General features: G+C 48.8%; 1 long non-coding RNA gene across 1 annotated transcript; it reads left to right on the top strand.

Moving 5' to 3' along the window:
- The first annotated feature begins 1,111 nt into the window (after window positions 1-1,111).
- Window positions 1,112-8,877, top strand: LOC144367139 (uncharacterized). Its single transcript, XR_013426427.1, has 3 exons — window positions 1,112-3,599; window positions 4,317-4,419; window positions 6,757-8,877. It is a non-coding gene; the product is annotated as an uncharacterized LOC144367139 (long non-coding RNA).
- Window positions 8,878-21,324: the final 12,447 nt, after the last annotated feature.

The following is a 21,324-nucleotide window of genomic DNA, read 5'->3' as shown; positions in this document are numbered from 1 at the left end:
GAAATTGTTGGGGTTTTCCAGTAAGGGCTTTGTCAGGTCAGCTGTGAACAACAAGCAAGGATGATTTAAACCCACAGCGCTTCAGGCCTTCACTGGCAGCATCTTCCAGGAAATGGCAAGGAAGGGGTGAGAAGCCTGGAAGTGGGATTCTCAAGTGTGGCTTCACTCGAGATTAGGATACTCATGTTCCTACTCACACTGAAATCACAGCAGCCAGGAGGTACTGGCATGATGGATCAGGAAAAAACCCTCTCCCTGCAACACAGGGAGGACTCCAGATGAATGTGGGTAGTCGCTTACAAGTAACCTCACCCTCACTTTGGCCATGGCGGGGTTGAAGAGAGGGCAGGCCCTTGAGGACTGATCTCTGCTAGGGGGCAAATGGCCTTTCATGCCTGACTTAGTCATTGCTAAGAAAAGGGGGAGGGTGCATCTAGGTAGCCAGGGGAGCTGTGGGACCCTCGCCCCTCTTGCTGGCACATGGCCCATTGCAGATGGCTCTGCGGAGGGACTTGTCCCATCCAGGAGGAAACATTCTCGTGCAGAGGGTTGGCATCTGGCCTGTTCTGCAGCCTTGGAGACACGCTTGCTCTATTGAGGGAACAGCTGCTGGCCACCTGCTCACCAGCCTGGGCTAGGCCCTCTTTTGAGCAGGAGTCGGGAGGCCTGGCTCCAAGAATAAAGGGCCGGAGAGACGTCATGGTGTGTTCAGCGCCTCCTGCGTGGGCCATTAGTGCCCCAGAGTGAGCCCTGTGCAGCAGTAGCCCAGACGCCTGTCACGTGTCCTCCCCTGGCCTCACCTCAGGTCCCACACACAGGGCCCCTCGTGTTCTGGCAGCTGTCCAGCCTGCTGGCCTTTTTGTCTCACTGACACCTGCCCCTGCTCCTGCTTCCCTGCAGTGTCTGTCCCAGAGCCAGGCCAGCCAGCAGCAGGCTGAGCGGAGGCCAGTGAGGCCTGGCCACTTTGGAGGGACTCAGGGACTTTGGCCTCCTGTGCTTGTCCCTCTACTAGGAAACGTGGAACCTATCCTGCAGGCTGCTGAGCTGAGCCAAGCACCCCTGGGGCATCTGTGCTGCTGTGTGTATGTGGGGTGGGGGCGGGGGGGGCAGGGAGATGCTCTCTAAGGCTATGGAAGAAAATGCCATTGTGTCAAGAGTGGAAAGAAACAGGCCAGAGGGAAGGGGGAAGGGAGCGGTGCACCCGCTAACCTTGAGTGTGAGTCGAGGACTTGGTGGGGGAGGGGCCATTCCGTTGCTGGGTAGGGATGGCCCCCCGCTGTGAAGCCCTGTCACATGCCTGTATTTTACACGTTGTTTAATCTTTACCACGGCCCTAGATAGCGAGTAGGGTCATTCCCATGATACAGGTAAGCGAGGCTCTCAGGGGTTACCTGATGACCCAGGTGAGAGCTGGGCATCTGTTTAGCTCCACTGGGGTCTCAGCTTTCAGAGGGAAGAGTCCCTCGGATGCACCTTGACGGGCAGCCCCTGCTGCCCCTCCCAGGATTTGGGATGGACACCTGAAGGCTCTGTGATTTCAGGCGACCCTGGACCATTCTTCCTGGGAAAGATAATTCCCTGACCCTTTATCTGTAGGGCTTCAATAGTAGATGGTTTTTCCAATGGGAACCTACACTGTCTCCTCTAATCTCCCTTTAAACCTTCAGCAAGTTCCATTGGAAAACGAGGGTGTGGGTGAGAGCAGGTCAGTGGGCTTGGGAAAGAGCCTCCTGCTCCTGACCTAAGGGGGCTGGAGGAGGGGTTTTCTAGGCCCTGCCAGGACTTCAATATGCAGAGATCTGAGAATCCTGTGAGCCTGAGGGAAGGGAACAGCTGGCTGGCCGCAGGCATATTTGCTCGGTAATTCTAATTTTTATTTGAATGCCTGTCTGCCCATCACTGATATCACAGTGCAGCTGTGATTCTTGTTTTCCCCTCCTGTTGCACGAGCCTCCAGCCTGGCCTTGCACTCAGGGATGATTAAATGGCTCTGTGGGTGGCCTCCCCCCAGTTGGCATGTGCTCAGGGGTGGGGGTGGAGTAGGTGGGGCCAGAGGGCAGTTGGGATCATGGGCAGAGCAGGAGCAACCAGGAGGCCCTTGCTCTGTGTGGATGCGCAATGGGTGAGGGGCGTCTACCTGGGGCTGTCTGGGAGCGCCTTGGAGAGGGAGGGGAGGCCCTGGGAGGAGGCTGTTTCTGAAGCCCACAAAGCTCTTCCTATAACAAAGCACTCAGCTGGGGTTAAATGACCAAAGGACTCTTCATCCAGAACCAAGGCCAGCAGTTCCTTCACCCTGTAAAGCCAGCACAGGCCAAAGCATATGGAAACAGATGTATGGCATGTCAGCACCTTCTGCAAACAGAAGTTCCCAAGATAAACCTGCAGAGAGACCCTCCTCATTACTCTGATTGCCTCTGACCCACCTTTCCGCACATCTCTGTTGGTCATAGGACAGAAAATTTCTGTTCTTCGAGTCCTGATGCTGATTTTTTACTTGCTAGTGATCTTGAATAGTTTCATTAACCTCTCTAAGCCTCGGTTTCCTCATCTGTAATATGGACCCAGCAGTTCCAACTGCTGGTATATGAATCTTCGAAACAGGGGAGCACACCAGAAACCATGTACCAAGAGGGTTCTTAGCGGCACTGTAGTAATCCAAAAAACTGGGTACCACACAGAAGGCTTTTACAAGAGGAACAGATAAATTGCGGCACATTCACAGGAATATCATATAGCTGTGAAAATGAAGGGACTACAGTGACACTGTAGTGTCCCTCTAGATGAACTTAGCAAAATAACGTGTGAAAGAGCAAGTTCTTTTGTGAAGATTAGAATGAACTTTAAATTTTTCATATATGTGCAATATAACTTAAAGAGAGCAAGGAAGTGATTGATGGGGCATGGGGTGGTCTTGGGTAGCCAGAGCAAGGGGGAGGAGAGGGAAGGAGTGGTGAGTAGATGTACATGAAGATCAGTGTTCTAGTTCTTGAGCTGTGTATAGTTTCAAGTCTGTTCATCACATCACTGAAACAAATGACTGAAAGAAAGAATAAATAAATTATCAAGACCCAAGCAGGGACCCATAAGGATAATATAAAATGGACCAAGGGTTATAAAGATTAATTGACTTTGTGCACTGAGCTCCATTAAAAATACCATCATAGGGATTGCAGGTCTACTTTAAATTAGATAATATGCACCACTACCAACAAAGGCACCTTCTTTCACCCGGAGGTGTTGAAGAAATAAATTCATCTCTCCATCCTCCCAGTCAGGCAGGGACTTTGCCTTGGTGCCCCACCTCAGGATTCTTAGTGCTTTGACACTGTAGGGCTGAACCTTAAATCACTCACCTCCTTCCATTTCCTTCTCTTCCCAGAGCAAATAGTTTCTCATGTTACACAGAGTTAAAGAGACAGTGTGTATGAGAAGTTCTGAGACTGTTAAGTGCCCTGTGGACTACTTTCTTATAAGCCCTGCATTTCGTCAGGAGATGAGAAGAACAAGGCACAACTCTTGGGCCTGGGGAGCTTCCAGTCCTTCTGAAGGTCCACTCCCAGGTGAACTAGACGCGTGGCCATCCTGTTGGTGTTGAGCAGGTAAAGAGACTGGTGTGACCTTTAGAGTCTAGGAGAAGGCTGGAGCAGGTGGCCTAGGATTTCACCTTCTTATGGTTTTCCCCTCAAATTTCATGAATTGCAATGAGGGCATGTTCAGAAGCGAATTGGATTGTGGGAGCGGTAGCCTCATTAGTGGATGAATCCATGAAGAATTAATAATTTGGATGGACTCACTGGGTGATTACCGTAGGCAGGTGGGGCAGGACTGGAGGAAGTGGGTCCCTGAGGGCATGGACCATGTTGGTCCATGGCCCCTTCCAGGCTGCCATAAGATGAGCAGCCTTCTTCTGTCTCAGCCTTCTGCCGTGATGTCCTGCCTCACCTCATGCCCACAGCAATGGAGTCACCAAACCAGGGACTACACCTCTGAAACCATGAGTCAAAGTAAACTTTTCTTCCTTTATGTTGTTCTTGTCAGATATTTTGATCATAGCAGCAAAAAACTGTCTAATACACACCTGGAACAGCATTTGTGGTCTAATGGAAAGAACCTTGGACTGGGAATTGTAAAGCATAGGTTAGAATCTTGACTTTCCTGCTTATTCACAGGTTGAGCCCTGCCTCTTCCTCCTCCTTCTCCTCCTCCTCCTCCTTCTTCTTCTTCTTCTTCTTTTTTTTTTTTTTTTTGGTACTGAGGATTGAACCCAGGGGTGCTTAACCACTGAGCCACATCTCCATTTTTTATATTTTATTTAGAGACAGGGTCTTGCTGAGTTGCTGAATGCCTCACTGAGTTGCTCGTACTGGCTTTGAACTTGTGCTCCTCCTGCCTCAACCTCCAAAGCCTCTGGGATTACAGGTGTGCGCCACCATGCCTAGCTTAGCCCTGCTTTCTGCATCCATATGATGCAACTTGGAATAATATATATATATATTGAGAGAGAGAGAGAGAGAGAGAGAGAGAGAGAGAGAGAGAGAGAGAGAGAGAAAACCAATATAATGCTTGACACAGAATGGACATTCAAGATAGGTCTGCTGCAGCTGAATCCTACTTCCTCTCCAGAGCTCCATTTTCTCTCTAGGGGAGTGACATGGTTCAGCTAGAGGCAAAGTGGTCTAACCCAGACTTGGCTAAAAAGGATCATTTTGAGTCTCAACACTGATCCTTGGTGAGACAGACAGGCGACATTTGTCACAGGGCTGGGGGTGGTTTCCTGATTCCCACCCATGCTCCCCAACCCCCATACACACACTGGACAAGATACTACAGGTCTTAGCACTGGAACCAAGGGAGGGAGACCACCAAAGCTGGCCCAGAAGGTGAAAGGAGCCGGTGAGAAGCATCTGGGGACTCTAATGGGGATGGAAGTTGGGGGGGGAGTTAGGATGTGTTGGTGATTTGATGGTTAGGCTTGACCCTAGAAAGACGCCTCCCCTTTCCCCCTAAAGTGACTTAGCCAGGCCCGGTTGCGTGATTCAGTCTGGGTCTGTGAGACAGACAGGAAGCCTGGGCTGAAATCTGCTGGTTATTTCCAAAACAGACTGAGTGCCTATTATGTGCTAGGCACTGATAAGTTTCTAATACTTAAAAAAAACCCATAGTATCTAATCATTGTGTATCTCCAAATATTCATTTCCTGCGTAAGAAAGAGACTTGAGGTCATTTTTTTTTTTGGGTCAGACGGGGTTACCCAGAGATACATAATGAAACCAAGAGTGGGGGTGGAGGTGGCTGATGGAGGTGGGTGCTGCCTGCTGTCACAGACAGGAAGTTCAGGCGCCTTTGAGCTCAGGTGGCACCTGCCTGTCTAACTCAGTGGGCAGTGTGTGTGTGTGTGTGTGTGTGTGCGTGTGTGTGTGTGTGTGTGTGTGGCCTCTGTGGAATCTGACCAGGCAGTTATGAGACTTGGGAGGGTGGCCTTTGGAGGCCCTCAGCTTCCCAGGTGGAAATGTCCCTGCCATTACTGACCTCTTCATGCTGCCGATCCTGGCCCACTAGAGGGAAGGCCGGGGGTCTGATGTCTGCCCAGGTGTGATGGGTCGGAAGCTTCGCCCTGAGAGGTAAAGCTTGGTGAGGCTTCAAACATTGGTCTGAATCTGTGGGGAAGGGAGATTTATAAGACACCTTTGGGTGCCCTGCTCGGCAGCAGAGGGGCAAGAATTCTGTCCTAGTTCAAAATGTGGGCTGCCTCTCCCTCTCCTCATCTCTCAGATCACTCTGGGGTACTTGCTTGTCTTTGTGAGCAGGCAAAGGCCTTTTACCTATAGGAACTTTTTTTTTTTTTTTTGAGGTAAGATATATGAAAGTGCTTTATAAATAGCGAAGGTTACGTAAGTGTAAGGTGATGCGTTCATTACCCCTTCCTATGGAGGCTGCAGGCGAGGCCTGGCTCCCCCTCCACTGGAAGCCTGACCCAGATTGGACTCTCGGGAAGACGTCTTATGTAAGAATTGGCTAAATGGAAAACAGTGCCTCTTCCAAGTCCAAATTCGGTTTGATTTGTTTCAATTAAAATTGTTTTTACCAAGTGTTCACCACATGCCCAGGCCTAGCTGACGGGAGAAAGGAACATGATATAAGCGTGGTTCCTGTCTTCACGGAATTTATCATTTAGTGGAGTGGATAAAAAAAGAAAAAAGAGTGGAAGTTGTTTTGTTTGAATGAAATTTTAGTTAAAATGAAACGAAGAGGGGGCTTCAGTTGAGCTGGAAATGAAAGGGGCTGGAGGTCCTGCAGCTGGAGCTCACCCTTTCTCCTCAGGGACCAGTTCTCATTTCCATAAGGCTTCTAGAAGAACACAGGAGTGTGCTTTTGTGGCCTGGGGATGGGCAAAGAATTTTTAAGATGCAAAAAGCACAAAGTTTTATAAAAGGAAAAAAATGATCAATTAGACTACATCAAAATTTAAAGCTTTTGATCATAAAATGACACTTTTAAACCAAATAAGGAAGCCAGATTAGGAGAAGATATTAGCATCACATACATCTGACAATAGTCTTGTATTGATCAAAACATTGATCAAAAGGCTTGAACAGATACTTTATAAAATAATGTACATAAATGCCCAATAAACTAAATTTTAAAACTGACCCGTAATCATTCACTAGGGAAATGCAAATCAAACCATTTGTCAAAGTTTGTTCTATAAAGAGTGGTGCCAGAATCTGAAAGAACTTTTTTTTTTTTTTTTTTTAGGTACTGGGGACTGAACTCAGGGGCACCAGATCATGGATTTACATCCCAGCCCTATTTTGTATTTTATTTAGAAATAGGGTCTCACTGAGCTGCTGCTTAGCACCTTGCCATTGCTGAGGCTGGTTTTGAACTTGTGATCCTCCTGCCTCAGCCTCCCAAGCTGCTAGGATTACAAATGTGAGCCATTGCGCCCGGCTGAAAGAGCTTTTTGCCCTTACCGGTTCCCCAGATCCCTATATATCAGTCAACTTTTCATTGCTATAATGAAATACCCGAGGTAATTAATTTATAAAGAGAAAAGGCTTGTTTAGGCTCATGATTCTAAAGCTTCCTGTCCAAGATTGGGTGGCCTCATTCTTTGGGCCTCTGGTTAGGGAACCCTAACAGGGTGGGATCGTGTGGAGGAGCAAAACCACTTGCATCACAAGCCAGGAAGCAAAGAAGAAAGACGGAGAGGCCAGGGTCCTGCAATCCCAGTTAACAGCATGCCTCTAGTGACCTAAGGACCTCCCACTGGGCCCTGCCTCTCTGAGGCTCTACTGGTAGCACCATGCTGGAGACCAAGCCTTTAACACAGAGACCTTTTGAGGACGCTCTCCCAAACCATAGCAACCCCCAGTGCAGTTTTCTTTTTGGTTATGAAACTTTTCTCATATCCATCCTCAGCCTCCAAATTATTTTTATCTACAGCATTGAAGCTATGGGGACACAGCTAGATTCCATAGATGTCAACGCTTACATAATTCTCCACTTCTGGCCTTCGAGCCCTCTTTTCTAAATCCACAAGTGACGTATTAATAGTTCTCTTTCCCACTGGGTCAGTTACTACCCTCTGTCAACATGCAAACCCACATTACTGTCCTGAAGCCCTGTACTGGGTTTTGCTTACCCATAAACAGCTGCATTTCTGCAGTATAAATGACAGCCAAAAGTAGTGCTGAGAGACCCCTGCTCAGAACTCTGAGAAGCTCTCCCAGGGACCGGGGAGCATTTAGAAAAACAACACCAAAACCCTCAGTGAGATTCCATTAAAAGCCCACCAGAAGGTGTAAAATGAACATCCTGATCACAAACGGGGTTGGCAAAGACGTGGCAGGCCTTCAATTCTTACTCAGTGCTGGTGTGAGTGCAAAAAGGTACAAAGCACTCTAGAAAGCAGCTTTGTAGTTTCTTATGAAGCTCGATGAATTGCTCCACTGTGACCCAGCCACTCCACTCACAGGCTTGAAAACCTGTCCACAAAAAGACGTGTATGCAAATGTTCACAGCAGCTTTATTCACTAAGGAAAGACTTTGAAACAACCCAGATAATTACTACTGATGTACTACTGATCAATGGGACTGTTCTACTGATCAACGCTACAACATGGATGAATAGCCAAAGCGTGCTGGGTGAAAGAAGCCAGACCCAAAGACCACATTCTGCCTGATTCCATTTGCATGAAATTCTAGACCAAGCAAACTAATCTATGGCCTTAAAAAAAACATGAGAAAAGTAGATGCCTGGTTGGGAATGGAGTGGGGTGGGATGGAAGGTCAGCAGGAAGCTGAGGGAGGGGCCCAAGGGGACATGTGGGGTGTTGGGAACATTCCATATATCCCTAGTAATGTGGGTTACATGGGTGGATGCATTCCGATAACTCCTTGGGCTAATGCTGTTAAAATCTGAGCATTTTGCTGTCTACAAAGCAGACACTCAATATTAGGCAGTGATATTCTGGAAAGACAAAATCGTGGCCATAGTGAAGGGGTCACACTTTACAGGGGTTGTAGGGAGGAAGGGTGAATAGGCAGGGCACAGGGGATTTTTAAGGCTATGAAATGACTCGTAGGACACTGTAATGGGGTTGCATGTCACTGTACTTTGTCCAACCCACAGAATGCATGGCTATGTAACCTATGGACTCTGGATGGTAATGGTGGGCCAACATAGGATGGTCAATGCCTGTACCACTCTGGTGGAGATGCTGATAAGGGGGGAGGCCGTCATTGGTGGGGGAAGGGAGTAGATGGGAAATCTATACCTTTTGCTCAATTTTGCTGCGAACCTAAAAACATGCTCTTAGAAAAGCCTAATAAACATGTTGGGGAAGAGGAATCCCTACTATCCATTTTCAAGAAGACGGCTCAAGCCCTTTCCTCTACTCTTTTCTCTGAAAAACAACCCACAAATAACTAGTAGAACAAATAATGAGTGGGCAAAACAAACTTGAGCTCAGAGAAACTAGATAAGATCTGTACTACACGGAGACAGAAAGCAGACGGGAGTGACAAATGGCTTCCTAAAGAGGACAGAAGCCGACCTTGAGCCCAGAAGGAGAGGGGTGGGGGGGAGGGTTGTTCCATCAACCAGAGGCAGGTCGGGAGAGTCCCGCAGAGGCTCAGGTCGGAGACTGAGCCAGAGGTGGGTGAGGGGTGCTGACAGGGACTGTTGGAGAGCCTGCAGAGAAGGGGTCCCCTCACTCTCCCTCCAGTCCCTAAAACACCCTGTGTGAGAAGCACAAACCCCTCTTGCTTTCCTGCAAACCTGGATCCTTCTCAAGGGTTGGGGTTTAGGGAGTCCAAAGCCCGGAATATCTGCAGGCCATTTCTGTTTTTCCACTCCATACAATGCTTCCTGGGCAAAATAAGCTAGCAGAGTTAGCTATTTACTTGAATGGAGGGTATCTGTTTCACAGGAAAACACAGGAATTACTTGAATGGAGGAAGGAAAAGAGGACATTTTAGGTAGGAAAAAAAATAGGTTACTATTACCAAATATCATCTGACTACTTACACAGGCAGATGTATTCTACATTTTTTTTTTTTTTAGTATTAGACTTTATGAAGTTTTTCCACCACAAATGAATCTGTGAGGCTGTGCAGACACTATAATTCCCTAACTGACTCATGTGAGGCACAGTGCCACATGACCTGTCCAAAGTCACAGGCTACTGCCCAGAGAGAACAATGGCCCTGGCCTCTCCAAACTAAGGTCAGCATGCATGCACTATCTCATGATGCCTGCTGAGCATTCTTCAAAAACCTGGGCAGAGAGAGAGAGAGAGAGAGAGAGAGAGAGAGAGAGAGAGAGAGGGAAAGAGAGAGTTAGTTGTGTATGGTTCCATTCTAAAAAAGTGCAAACTAATCCTTAGTGACAGAAAGCAGACCCGTGGTTGCCTGGAGCTGGGAGTTGGGAAAAGGAGGCAGAGATTCCAGAAAAGCATGGGAGACTATTGGGCAATGCGCGTGCTCACTGTTCTGATTGTGATGATTCCACCGAGGTTTACTTAGGTCAAAACTTATTGAACTTACCACTTAACATCCAGTGTGTTGTATGCTGGTTATCTGTTAAAACCTGTTTTTAAAAACATGGGCAGAAATTAAGTCAGTAGCTGGGAGTTCCTTCGACAGTCATTTCTACCTTTTCAGCCCTGACAGAACATCCAGGTACGTGCTAGACCCACAGAGTGATGGAGAGCCTGCCCTCATGGGGACGCGCTTGGAGAAGAGGACTTCAAAAAATGCAAGTCAAGGGAGCGAACATTTACTGAAAATCTAGCATCCTATCTTTTGTGATCTTCACCAAACCCTGTGAGACAGCCATTACCATCAACTCCACTGTACTGGCGAGGAAGCTCTCGGGTCAGTTATTGGAAGTGTTGGAAGGAACCAATAACTCACACTTCTATTTTCTACCCACTTCCTGAGTTCTGGCCCCTTTGACATAGGAGTCAGATATCTGGTGATGAGAATGTCAGCTTTGTCACTCTATCACTTTTACCTAAGTTACAGTACTGGCCTCAATGTCCTCTTCCAACCGTCTTTTCACGGGTTGATTCCTTTCGTGCCTTCTTATTAAATAGGATCACTAAGGGACTTCTACCCATACAACCACCCCCTTTTCCATCCCTTGCCGATATTTATACCATTCCCTACACCTGGAATCCAATTTGATTAAGCAAAACGTCTTGTGCATGCTCTGGGTTAGGACTGAGAGGTGGAACTATATCAACGCATAATATCTAGCTGCTGGATATTGCAAAGATCACCCCTTAAATGTCTAAATCCTGTCCATCCTCCAAGGTCCACCTCGTCCCTGAAGCTTTCTCAGGGTTCCAGCCGGCTGCAGTGTCTGGTATTTGCCTGCTGGAGGAAGGGACTTGCAGCGTTCACCTGCAAGTGAACACCTCAGCCACACCTACTCACAGGAGCACAGTGAAAATACTCCATAATTCTGTGACTCACCTCCACAGCTGGGTCCTGGAGAAGTGAATCTTGTATTTCCTCACTTAGAATTTTGCTGCCTAGTGTACAATGGGCTGGAAAGGACACAACTGATGGTTGGCAAAGGTCGCCGTGTGCTTGGCCTGTCCCTGCACCCTGCTTGGCTCCCTCCCCCTCCAATTCCCCTTTGCCTCAGTGGCAAAGGAAGACTTTCCTGTTGCCATGGCAATTGGTCCTCTCTACCCTCTCCTATGTTGCCTTTCTCCCATGGCAGCCTGAGCTCTTCTAGCTTGAATGAGCTCCCTTCTGGTCCAGGACCTCACCTTTTCTGCCACCCTTTCATCCATCCCATAGTCCAAATCCATCACCAGCCAGAGAAGCTGCTCTGTCCTGGATCTGGAGCCAGATTATACTTGCATGCAACGCTAGGGACCCTAGAGACTCCTCTAACTGTTTCTTAACTGACATTTGGCATAATAATATTTTTTAAAATACTTTTTTAGTTGTAGATGGACACAATACCTTTATTTTACTTATTTTACTCTTATGTGGTGCTGAGGACTGAACCCAGGGCCTCAGACATGCAAGACCACTGAGCTGCAATCTCAGGCCCTAGTGATAGTTTTTGAGAAAGCCCAGGTACATTCCAGTTGGCTGTGGTGCACCTTGGTCTTGCTTAGCATTTAAACCCCTTCCTCCTGCCTCAGAGTGTGGGAATCCTGTTCTGCTGGTACACTTTTGTCTTTAAGTCCCTAATTCATCACACCATGCAATCCTGGATCTGTCTGCCTCTTACTTGGGTTTCTCCACCTCTATCTTTAGCACCCAGTTTTCCTGCACCATGTTTTTTTTTTCTGAAACAACAGTTGTATAAATATTTTTTACTATTAAGTCAAGTAATACATTCTAATTTACATATCCCTTCTTGCACAATTATTTTGTTTTTCCTGGAGTTAATAATTGCCTCTTTTTTCTTGTTTAGTTTTCTGTCCATACCTAAGTCCTCCCACATGCTCCCACGGCTCAGTGAAACACTGCTCAATAATATTGCCACATTGTCAGCCTGTCGGGTGTACATTTCCTCTCTCAGATGTCTCCCTGGAGCCTTCGGACCCCATATGCAAGACCAGTTGCCCTCTTGGTCTGCTGTTTAGCTGTTTTCTCACCCTTTCCCCTGGTCTGTCTCTTGTCTGCTGATTCTTCTCTTCCATCTCAGTCTTCTTGTTTCATGGTCTTTATTTCAACAGAATATATTTTTCAGAGTAGCTAAGAAAGGGTGCATGGGATATTTTTTCGAGACATTTCAGACAAAAATTCTTTATTCTCTGCTGGCTCTTGATTTGGGTGACACAGAATTCCATGTTGATGATAATTTGAAAAACTTGGGGGTGTTACTATGTTTTGTCTTCTGATTTCCGCATCATCTGTTTCCTGTCCCTAGCTTGTGGCCTGTTCCACTTCCCCTGTGCATCCCAGAGTTATGAATTTATTATGAGGCAGGAATTTTATATGCAATGTGAGCTCTTGGTAGTCTTTGTCAGTCTGGAGACTGACATCTTGGGGATAGTTTGCTTGTATCATTTCTTTAATAATTTTTTGCACTTTGTTTTTTCTTTGCCCCTATAGAAACGAGACTTCTTGGCTTTGTCCTCTAATTGTATCGATTCTTTCCTATTGTCCCTTCCTTTATCTTTTTTTCCAACTTCCTGTAGGATTTCTCCAAAATTACCTTTGAACATATTAGTTGATTTTTGTTGGTATTATATTTTTAGTTTCCAAGAGCTCATCATTTTACTCTGGTTCCTTAGAAAATAAAATTCTCTTCTTGTTTCATAGATGCAATATTTTGTCCTATTTTTTTCCTGAGGATAAGTTTAGTTTTGTTATATTTCATTTGCCTTTTATTTTTCACCATGCTGAGGAGGGAACCCAGGTATTGTGTATGCCGGTCAAGTGCCCTACTGTTGAACGACATCCCAGCCCAGTTTATTTCCCTTTTATTTTCCTGCTTCCTGCATTTAGGTTGGTTTTCGCCCCTTTCTTTCAAGCTTGTGGCTTTGCTCTAAGGTCTGGTGAGGCTTGGTCATTCACTCTTATTTAAGAACCTGACATTGGAACATGTTGGAAGCTCTGTGTGAGTGTGAGGTATTTTGGGGCCACCAGCTGTTTTTTTCCCACAGGGAACCCCAGACGTCAGTCTCTTCTCTGGAGCGAATGATGACAGAGATTTCTGAGCTCTTCATTGAAAAGAGATGCCCCAGGGGCTGTGATGGGAAGGTGTGGAGAGTTTCCAGGTTGTCAAAACAGAGGGACCTGATTTCTAGAAGTGTCCCTGGGAGACTAGCACAACCCCAGAGAAGAATGGTTGGAAGGACAAAGACAACCCGAAGTCATTGCTGCAAAAGACTCCTAATGACCAAGGGAAGAAGTGAAGCGGCAGACAGCCCCTGGGCCTGAAGGAGTTTTGGATGGGGATTGACTGTCGGAGCAGAAACCTGTGTGGAGGGAAGGCCAAAGACCAGAGGGCCACTCATGCCTGCTCCTCTGTGTCTCGGCTTTATATAAAAGCCTCATGACCCTGTTCCATTCATAGAGAGGTATTTTGTAAAAGTCTGATTTCTTGTTTAATTTATTCATTGCCTTTGTAGCAGTCTGTGGAATGATGGTGAATTTAGAGTGTCCTGATTAAAAACTTAGGGTAACCAAGGGAAATAAAGAAAATAGCAATTGTGGGCTGAGATTCATACGCACATTTGTGAATAAGCTAAGTCCAAGTGTATCAAATAATGACGACATGAAAGAAATTCCCAGGCCCCAAACTGGGTAGGCTTCTGTAGCTCCCTGGCTGCAAACCAACTCTGTAGTCTTGGTCTGCCCTGCATCCATCATTGGAGGAGGCCACCGGACATTTCTTTCCATTGAAGTTGTGCAAGGTCGAGGGCATCACCAGCCCTCCAACAGAAAAAGCAAACAAACGCAGTTGAAATTGCTGATGTGTTTGGAGAGAATTTCAGTCGTTCAGTTTGGGAATCACACCCATGTGGGCACGAATGTTCACGTGCATGCACACATGGACTGGTTCAGCTATCTGGGGCAGGGTCTGTCTGATGGTTCCAGAAAGGTGGGGTGGATACGAGATGGAGTCTGGGCAGGGAGGCACCCAGGGGGATGGTGATAGGACTGGACACTCTCCTGAGCCCTGGTGTGAAGGACCCCTCCCTCCCCTCCTCCATCTCCCTCAGAGTCTCAGTGCTGAGGCAATGTGTCACCATATTTTCAGCAATTCTGCTAAACTGTGTCTCAGAGAAGCGAAAGACAAATCTCCAGAGGTTTGCATGTTTGATTCACACCTAAAACAGCAGCTGACTGCTGCCACGGGAAAACACTCCTGCGTAGATTCCGGCAGCGGCAGCAGGGGCAATCTTCGGCCTCTTCACTTTATGCTTGTCTGGTTGCTGGGGCCTTGGAAAAAGCGTGAATGATGCAATGCCAGCCCTCCTTGCTACGAGTGACTCAGGTACTGGCCCTTCTGGTAGACAGAAAGCTGGCCCAGGGGAGAGCACTTAGCAAGTGATGGCAGCGGCCTCTTCATCATACTGGAGGCCAGAGTCTGCAGATTGCATTCTAATAATACCTATACTGATCCCCAAGAAGCCTTAAAGAGAGCCTCGTGAAGATCTCACAGCAGCCTTCTGAAATATACAAAAGACTCTGCTCTATATTGCAAAGGGAGAAACTGAGTCCTAAAAGGCTGACTGGGTAGCCCACAAGTAACCAGTAATAGAAAGTTCCAGAAGTCCATGCTCATCCTCCCTTTCCTCTCTCCATCTCTCCCCACTCTCTAGGACCAAATTCCCCGTTTTAATGGACTGGTTTATTACTAGATGGCTAAACCTATACATGCAACGTGACTGAAAAAACAAATAAGAAGGCTGGGGATAGAGCTCAGTTGGTAGAGTGCTTACCTCGCATACACAAGGCCCTGGGTTCAATTCCCAGCACCACAAAACAACAACAACAAAAAAAAAAAAAAAAAAGAGGAAAAAAATTCAATTCACAATTCACAAAAGGAATGATCTTCCTTGTCCAATGCAATTTTTTTCACTCTAGGAAATCATGTCCCTTGGGACTCTAGGAACCGTGGTACATTTAAATATGGGTGTATGAATCTGCTCACTGAGAAAAGTAGGGGAGAGGGGGAGCAATGGAACTGTCAGCTGAAGTGCCCCGTTGTCAATGGGAGTGGAAGAGCAGCTCGCTGATCAACACTTTCTGGAATGATGGGGCAAGCTCTTGAGCGTGGAACCGATTCACACTCACGCAACTCTTGGGCAGTGTCAGGGGTCTTGTGTTTGCTGTCCAGCAAGCCCTGCCTGTAGCAGTGTAAACCCAGAAGGGCAGACTCCCAAGAGTCTTTATGAAGGCTTATCAGGCAGGCTCAGCAGGCTCCTGGAGCTCACCTACCCTGGAGGCAGGGACAGCTGCAATGGTCAGGGCATCAGGGCATGGGGCAATTAACTGGGTAGGGGCTGTAGAATCTTTGGCCTAAACCCATATGGAGTGGGCTGTCCTTTTTCCTGTGTATCATGGCCAGGATTCCAGGGGAGTTAGGGATCACTTCAATGCCAGTAATCTACCCGCCCTTCCTGCCAAGCCCTCCCTTGGGAGGGACCTTGTGCTCCTGAGAGCATAAAGAATCTGAGTTCAAATTTGGACTCTGCCACTGAGTGCAGAGAGCCAGGACAAAAGTCCTGACCTTCGTAGCCTTAGATTCTGCATCTGAAAATGGAGAGTGTCATTACCTTACAAGGAGATAGGTATGGTGTCTGTGAAGGATTTGCAGCTAATAGGCGCTCAAAATTAGTAGCTATTAGTTTTACTAACAGAGAGACTGAAATTCTATTGGGGGTAGGAGAAGAGGCTGCAAAAGCCAAAGTGGGTTGTGTGTGTGTGCGTGTTGCGTCAATGAGAGTGGATGGATTATCTGTACCCTTTTCTTCCTACCCCAAGCTATCCTACATCCAGGTTTGCGTGCTCAGCAGAGTGGGAACAGTGCCATGGTCTGAACTCTACGTCAGAAGTATGAGGTGGCAGTCAGACCCCGCCACACCCTCCCGCGACCTTGAGTCAGGAGCTGGTGATGCAAAGAAATGGGGTGGTGGAGAATCCGCTTTGTGGTTGTCTGTGGCTGCTGCATCTGATTTCCGGGTGTCAGGGCCACAGGGCTGTCTGGGGAGTTCCTCCGTTGTTGTAGAGTAGGCCAAGGTGTCTAGCTTCAGCCGCCGCACCCATCGGGCCCTCATCAAAGTGGTGTGGGGGAGGGATTTTTGGCTACCAAGTTTCCCTTTGCTCTTGTCTGTATTCTTAGATACCCTGAAAAAACCGGTGGCCCATCCGGCTCAAACTCCTTACCAGAGTTTGTTTTGTTTGTTTTCTCTTTCACTTAGAAAAAGTCCATTTCTGCCCTCAGCAACAGAAACTTGGTCAGTACCCTTCCCAAACCTTCTTACTCAAAGTAGTTCTCCTTTTCACACTCTGTTTCCTTCACGTCATTAACCATCCTTAGTAACATTTTGCCAATTTGGTACTTGCCCATTATCTGTCTTCTCTTCCAGAATGCGAGCTCCTGACGGGCCTCATGTGCCCTCCTTGCCATGCCCCTCCAGTGGCCGCCCCCAGAAGCTGCTTGGCACAGTGTGGTGGTCAGGATCCGGCCTGGCCTGGTGAGGCTGTGGGCCTCTGTGTGTTTGGGCTTCCCCATCAGCACAGCAGGGAGACAGCGGCATTGTAGAACTGGGAGAATTAAGCCAGCTAATGAGAGCAAGGGCTGCTGGGCACGGAGTGCTTGTGAATGGGTGGACTTAGAAGTTCAGAGGAGTAGCAGTTGTTTCTGGATTTCGGGAGCTTCAAACCTCATACTTGGCAGTGACCCGACCCTAGAGTCAGCCTGTAATTTTACCAAACTGGCATTTTGGATCTGCTGGGCCCCGGCTTTATGGAGGGTCTCCACTTTGGGGCACTTTGTACCATCATGTTTTGTTTTATAAGCACTTCCTGGGAAGTCGGGTTTCTCTAAAACCATTCAGTCATGGGACCTCCCCCCACCCCTCCAAATACACACCTCTACCCAGTGTGCTAGGGCCAGTGGGACTGCCACTTCTTCCAGGAAAAGGCACTTCTTCGGGGCGACCAGGCCTCGGAGCCTACCGGAGCATCAGAGCAGAGCATCTCTCCCGAGGGCTGCAGATGGGCAGCCAACCCAAACACTGCATTCTTGGATGCTGGCTCTTCTCTGAAAGGCCTGCGTTACTTTTTCCATGGCCTTGGCTTTTCCCCGAGCAGAGGGCCGGAGGCCACATGAGCCCGGGTGAATACTGAGCAGGCCGGCTGATGGTGCAATAAGCCCTGGCCTGTGAGCCGTGGATATTTGCTGCTCTATTTTAAGATTCCCAGTGTTGTCCGTTTCCCGGCAGTCATCACTTGGTCAGAGGAAAGGGAAAGCGGGGGTGGGACAAGATGAGGCCCCGCCACATTACTTCCAGCTGTGTGGAAATTCCCACCCTTCATGGAAGCGAAGCATCTCCCCCCACCCCCCACCCCCCAGCCCTAGTGACTCAGGATTCTTCACTGCTCAGGGCAAAGGTCTCAGAGCACTTTGAAGTACTTTCCCCTGTTTGTTAGATAAGACAGACATAACTACTCCTTGTTAACCAGTGAGAAAAACTAAAGCACAGAGAGGTTAGGAAATACACAGGGTCACAGAGCTAGCTAATTATAGAGCAGTCCCGGAGCCAGACCTCCTGAGTTTTAAATTACATTCTCTCGTTCAGTAAACAGCAATTGATTACCTTTCTTTCTTGCACACCAGGAGGACTCTCCTGTGCTCATCTGCATCTTATCATGGAGGACGAAGCAATAACTGGCCGCGCGAGGTGATTAATTTGGGACAAGTATAAAGATACCTCATTTGTTGGTGGAAATGTGAGTCTGCAACCTTGGTAGAGTCCAGAGAGAGGGGTTTGGGGATCACCTGCTTATAGACTGTGGTTGCAGAAATAGCCACTGACTGGCAGAGGCTGCCATTGGAGCAGAGAAGAGCGTCCAGTTCGCAGCCCTGGGCAGCATCTATAGAGCATGCAGTGCACAGATGGGTGACAAAGAGGAGCCCTGGTGGTGGAGAAGGGCCAGTGTGGCCAAGCCTCCCTGGCGGGTTTGCAGTGAGCGCTGGATGAGCTCACACTTAGGAGATGGATCCCAATCTCTGCGCTAGGGCTTCATAGTTGCTGGAGAAATGGGAAGACCATGGTTAGACACGAGACGAAGGTTCTAGGAGGAGAGGGGCCTCATAGCCAAAAGCTGCAGGGGTGACCTTCTGTAAACAGCACCCAGGAAGTCCTTTCCTCTGCTCCCTCTGACCCCTCCTGAGAAATGAAAGACCACGTTGAACTGTAAGGAGTGAGCCCAAGCTCAAGGCAGGAAAGTACCTTCTGCCACCCCGGGAGATGGGAGAGGGGAGGGGGCAGGCTGCAGAGCGAGTGGGCACTGCGTGGACACCGCAGTCAGACGACCCGGGATCACACCTTGGCTCCGTCCTTCTGTGTCTTCCTCAGTTAACTGAGCCTTGCCTCAGTTTCCCCCTCTGTAGAATGACAGTCAGAGTGCCTTCTCCAGAGGTTAGCGGAGGATCAAGTGACACAGAGCCCAGAGGCAGTGCTTACTAAATGTTCCCGACTGTCATTGCTACTGCGGCAGCCAGGCTGTCCGGGAAGCCTGGGGATTTGGACCTGGGAGGTTCCCTGGTGGCCACATTTGGAGCAGCACAGCCAGCGTCCGTAGGGGAGGAGTGACTCAGTCACACAGCTCCCTGCGTGTCTCCCCCTGCTCAGACGTGCAGGGCCCATTAGGGAGAGCTCATCTCTTTCTCTGCAAAACATCACGCGCCCCCCGCGGTGCTCCTCCCTCTGTCCACCTGGGCCAGTTTCTAGGACAGCTGCTGTGTCAGGGATGGCCCGGAGCTCATGAAAGGACCACCTGTTCCTGTTGCTCCCTCCTTCCCTCCCACACCCCAAGGCCAGCCCCACTCCCAGCTGCTCACGCATCAAACCACGCTTCTGCTCGGGTGCTGGGGCACATTGTGAGAGGCACGTGTCCTCACGACTTGCTCTCATCGCAGCTAGGGTCCGTGTTTTAAAAGTGGCACCTCCTTTGTTTTCCTATAAACCACTTTCTTCTGTGCCACCGCACCATCCCTCTCCATCCCAACCCCACCCTCCCTGTGGACAGACACAGGGGAAGCACAAAGGAGGAAGGGTGGCCACGTTGCCCAAGAGATGGCAAGGCCCTCTTGTGCCTCTGCCTTACACCTCTGCCAGCACCAGTGGTGTCCACGTGCTGGGGCTTGCTGTTCCTGGGGTCCTTGTGCCTCCTCTGTGGCCTAGGTGAGCCCCCAGAAGTCCCTTGGAGCAGCATGGTGCCATGGCCGGATGTGGCAGACAGGGCCAGGGCATGAGAGCTGCTTGGGGGCCAGGGGCACAGCACTGAGTAGCCCTGGGTTTGGCCCTTCCAGACGCAGCACCCTGTTTACCAGGTGTGTAGATTGCTAACCCACGGAGGTCCATCTCCCCCTCTGTAGGATGGTGTCTGTAAGGCATGGAACTCAGAGTTGGGTTAGGCATAGCCTAAAAATGGTAGTTTCCCTTTTTCCAAGGATCTTTCCTAGAGCAGACACAGAGTTCGCATGGAAGGTCAGCTGTCCCAGGGTCCCCCTAACACAGGTATCTCTGGAGCACCTGGGAAATGGCCGGAAGGAGACAAGGAGAGCTGAGAGCTTTTTGCACTAAGGAGAGTTGGCTCAGGTGCCCCGTATGTCTGGCTCTCTGTCTCAACCCCAGCTGGGCTCTGGGGCCCTGCTCTCTGCTCAACACTTCCCTACTTTGCTCCAGTTTGCTCTACTTGCAGAGACCCCCTGAGCCACAGGGTGGGCCATGCTAGGGGGTGCAGAGCAGAACTTTCACTGTGTAATCGGATCCATCTGGGACCCATTTCCAGGAAGTTGTCTGGCAGACGTTCAGCTGAGAATATTTGCAGTCCAAGGCCCTGGGGAGGCAGGGTTGACAGTGACTCTCTAAGATATTCATCATGTCTAGTGTCGGGTTCAGAAGTTCATTTATTTAATGAGTATGTATTTTGTGTCAGATCCTTTGCAGGACACCCAGATTTGGGGTTCCAGAATTCCCTGAGTCTGTTTTACCCCTGCCCAAGTAAGCATCCACATCTCATCCACCTCCACAACCAAGGACAGCACTGGAGAATCCTTGGGACAGGGGTAATTTGATTTTTGAATTTTCCCCAGAAACTATGCTTCCACTCCACCTGGTCTATGGCCCTGTTTTCCCCCTTGACCCACAGTTAGGCTGTCTGCATCTTCCCAGAGAGTTCACACATCACATCAGCAGTGGCCTGTGTCCTGGTTGGAGACTAGGGTGGATGATGGTCAGGGCCCCTCCTCTGCCTGGGTGGAGGTGGCATCTGTTAGGATTCCCCACTGCGTGCTTCTGCCTAGAGGCAGAGGCACGATCCAGGGTTCAGCACCTGCCTGCCTTTCTAGTTCAGAAATAAAAAAGTGCTCCATCCTCAGCCTGCAGAGAATAGAGAACGAGAAACCCAACGTCACCTTTCGGTCATCTGTCAACATCAGGCCTCACTTTCCCCCTCTACTCTTTTGTTTCCAATGGCTTCTCAGGGACTTGGAAATTCCTAAATGGAAAAAAAAAAATCTAGATTTTGATGAACTCTGTTTCTAAGTCTTCATAAATGTCTATAAATGGAAAAAGGCTAAGAAGGAGATATAGGTCAGGTGAGAAAGAGGAAGACATTTAGAAACCCCAGGATTCTTAGGTAACTCTCCTACTTTGGAAATGTCAGAATGTGGGGGCCCATTTATTGCTATGGAATGTATCAATATGATAAGGGGTGTGGGGCGGGAGTGTTTGCAGGAGGCATCCTGCAGCAGGTGAGGGTTGATAGGCTGAGGGGCCCCCACCCTGGCAGGCAGGGGTTATGATGGACAGTTGGATTATGGTGTAGGGTACAGCAGAGATCACAGCCAGGCAGACAAGCCATGAGGGTCAGACCACAAAGCACCATGCTCAGGGCTTATGTAGGGCCAAGCCAGCAAGCAAGAAAGCATAAGCCCCAGAGGGCTGCTCCATCTCCCAGCAGTCAGAGTCCCCGGAGGATGGGCAGTAGAGAGGTCCTCAGGGCCCAACACTTCCTAAAGCTTTTAGAAACTGAAGGTCTGCTTCTCTGCAAAGCGACCATGGGCTCCTTCCAGGTGGAAACCAGGGTCTTCCAAGGGCAAGG

Source organism: Ictidomys tridecemlineatus, chromosome 10 (genome assembly GCF_052094955.1).
Source record: "Ictidomys tridecemlineatus isolate mIctTri1 chromosome 10, mIctTri1.hap1, whole genome shotgun sequence".
NCBI classification, from domain to species: Eukaryota; Metazoa; Chordata; class Mammalia; order Rodentia; family Sciuridae; genus Ictidomys; species Ictidomys tridecemlineatus.
The sequence above is the reverse complement of the archived record's forward strand: the minus strand, read 5'-3'. Positions and strand labels throughout refer to the sequence as shown.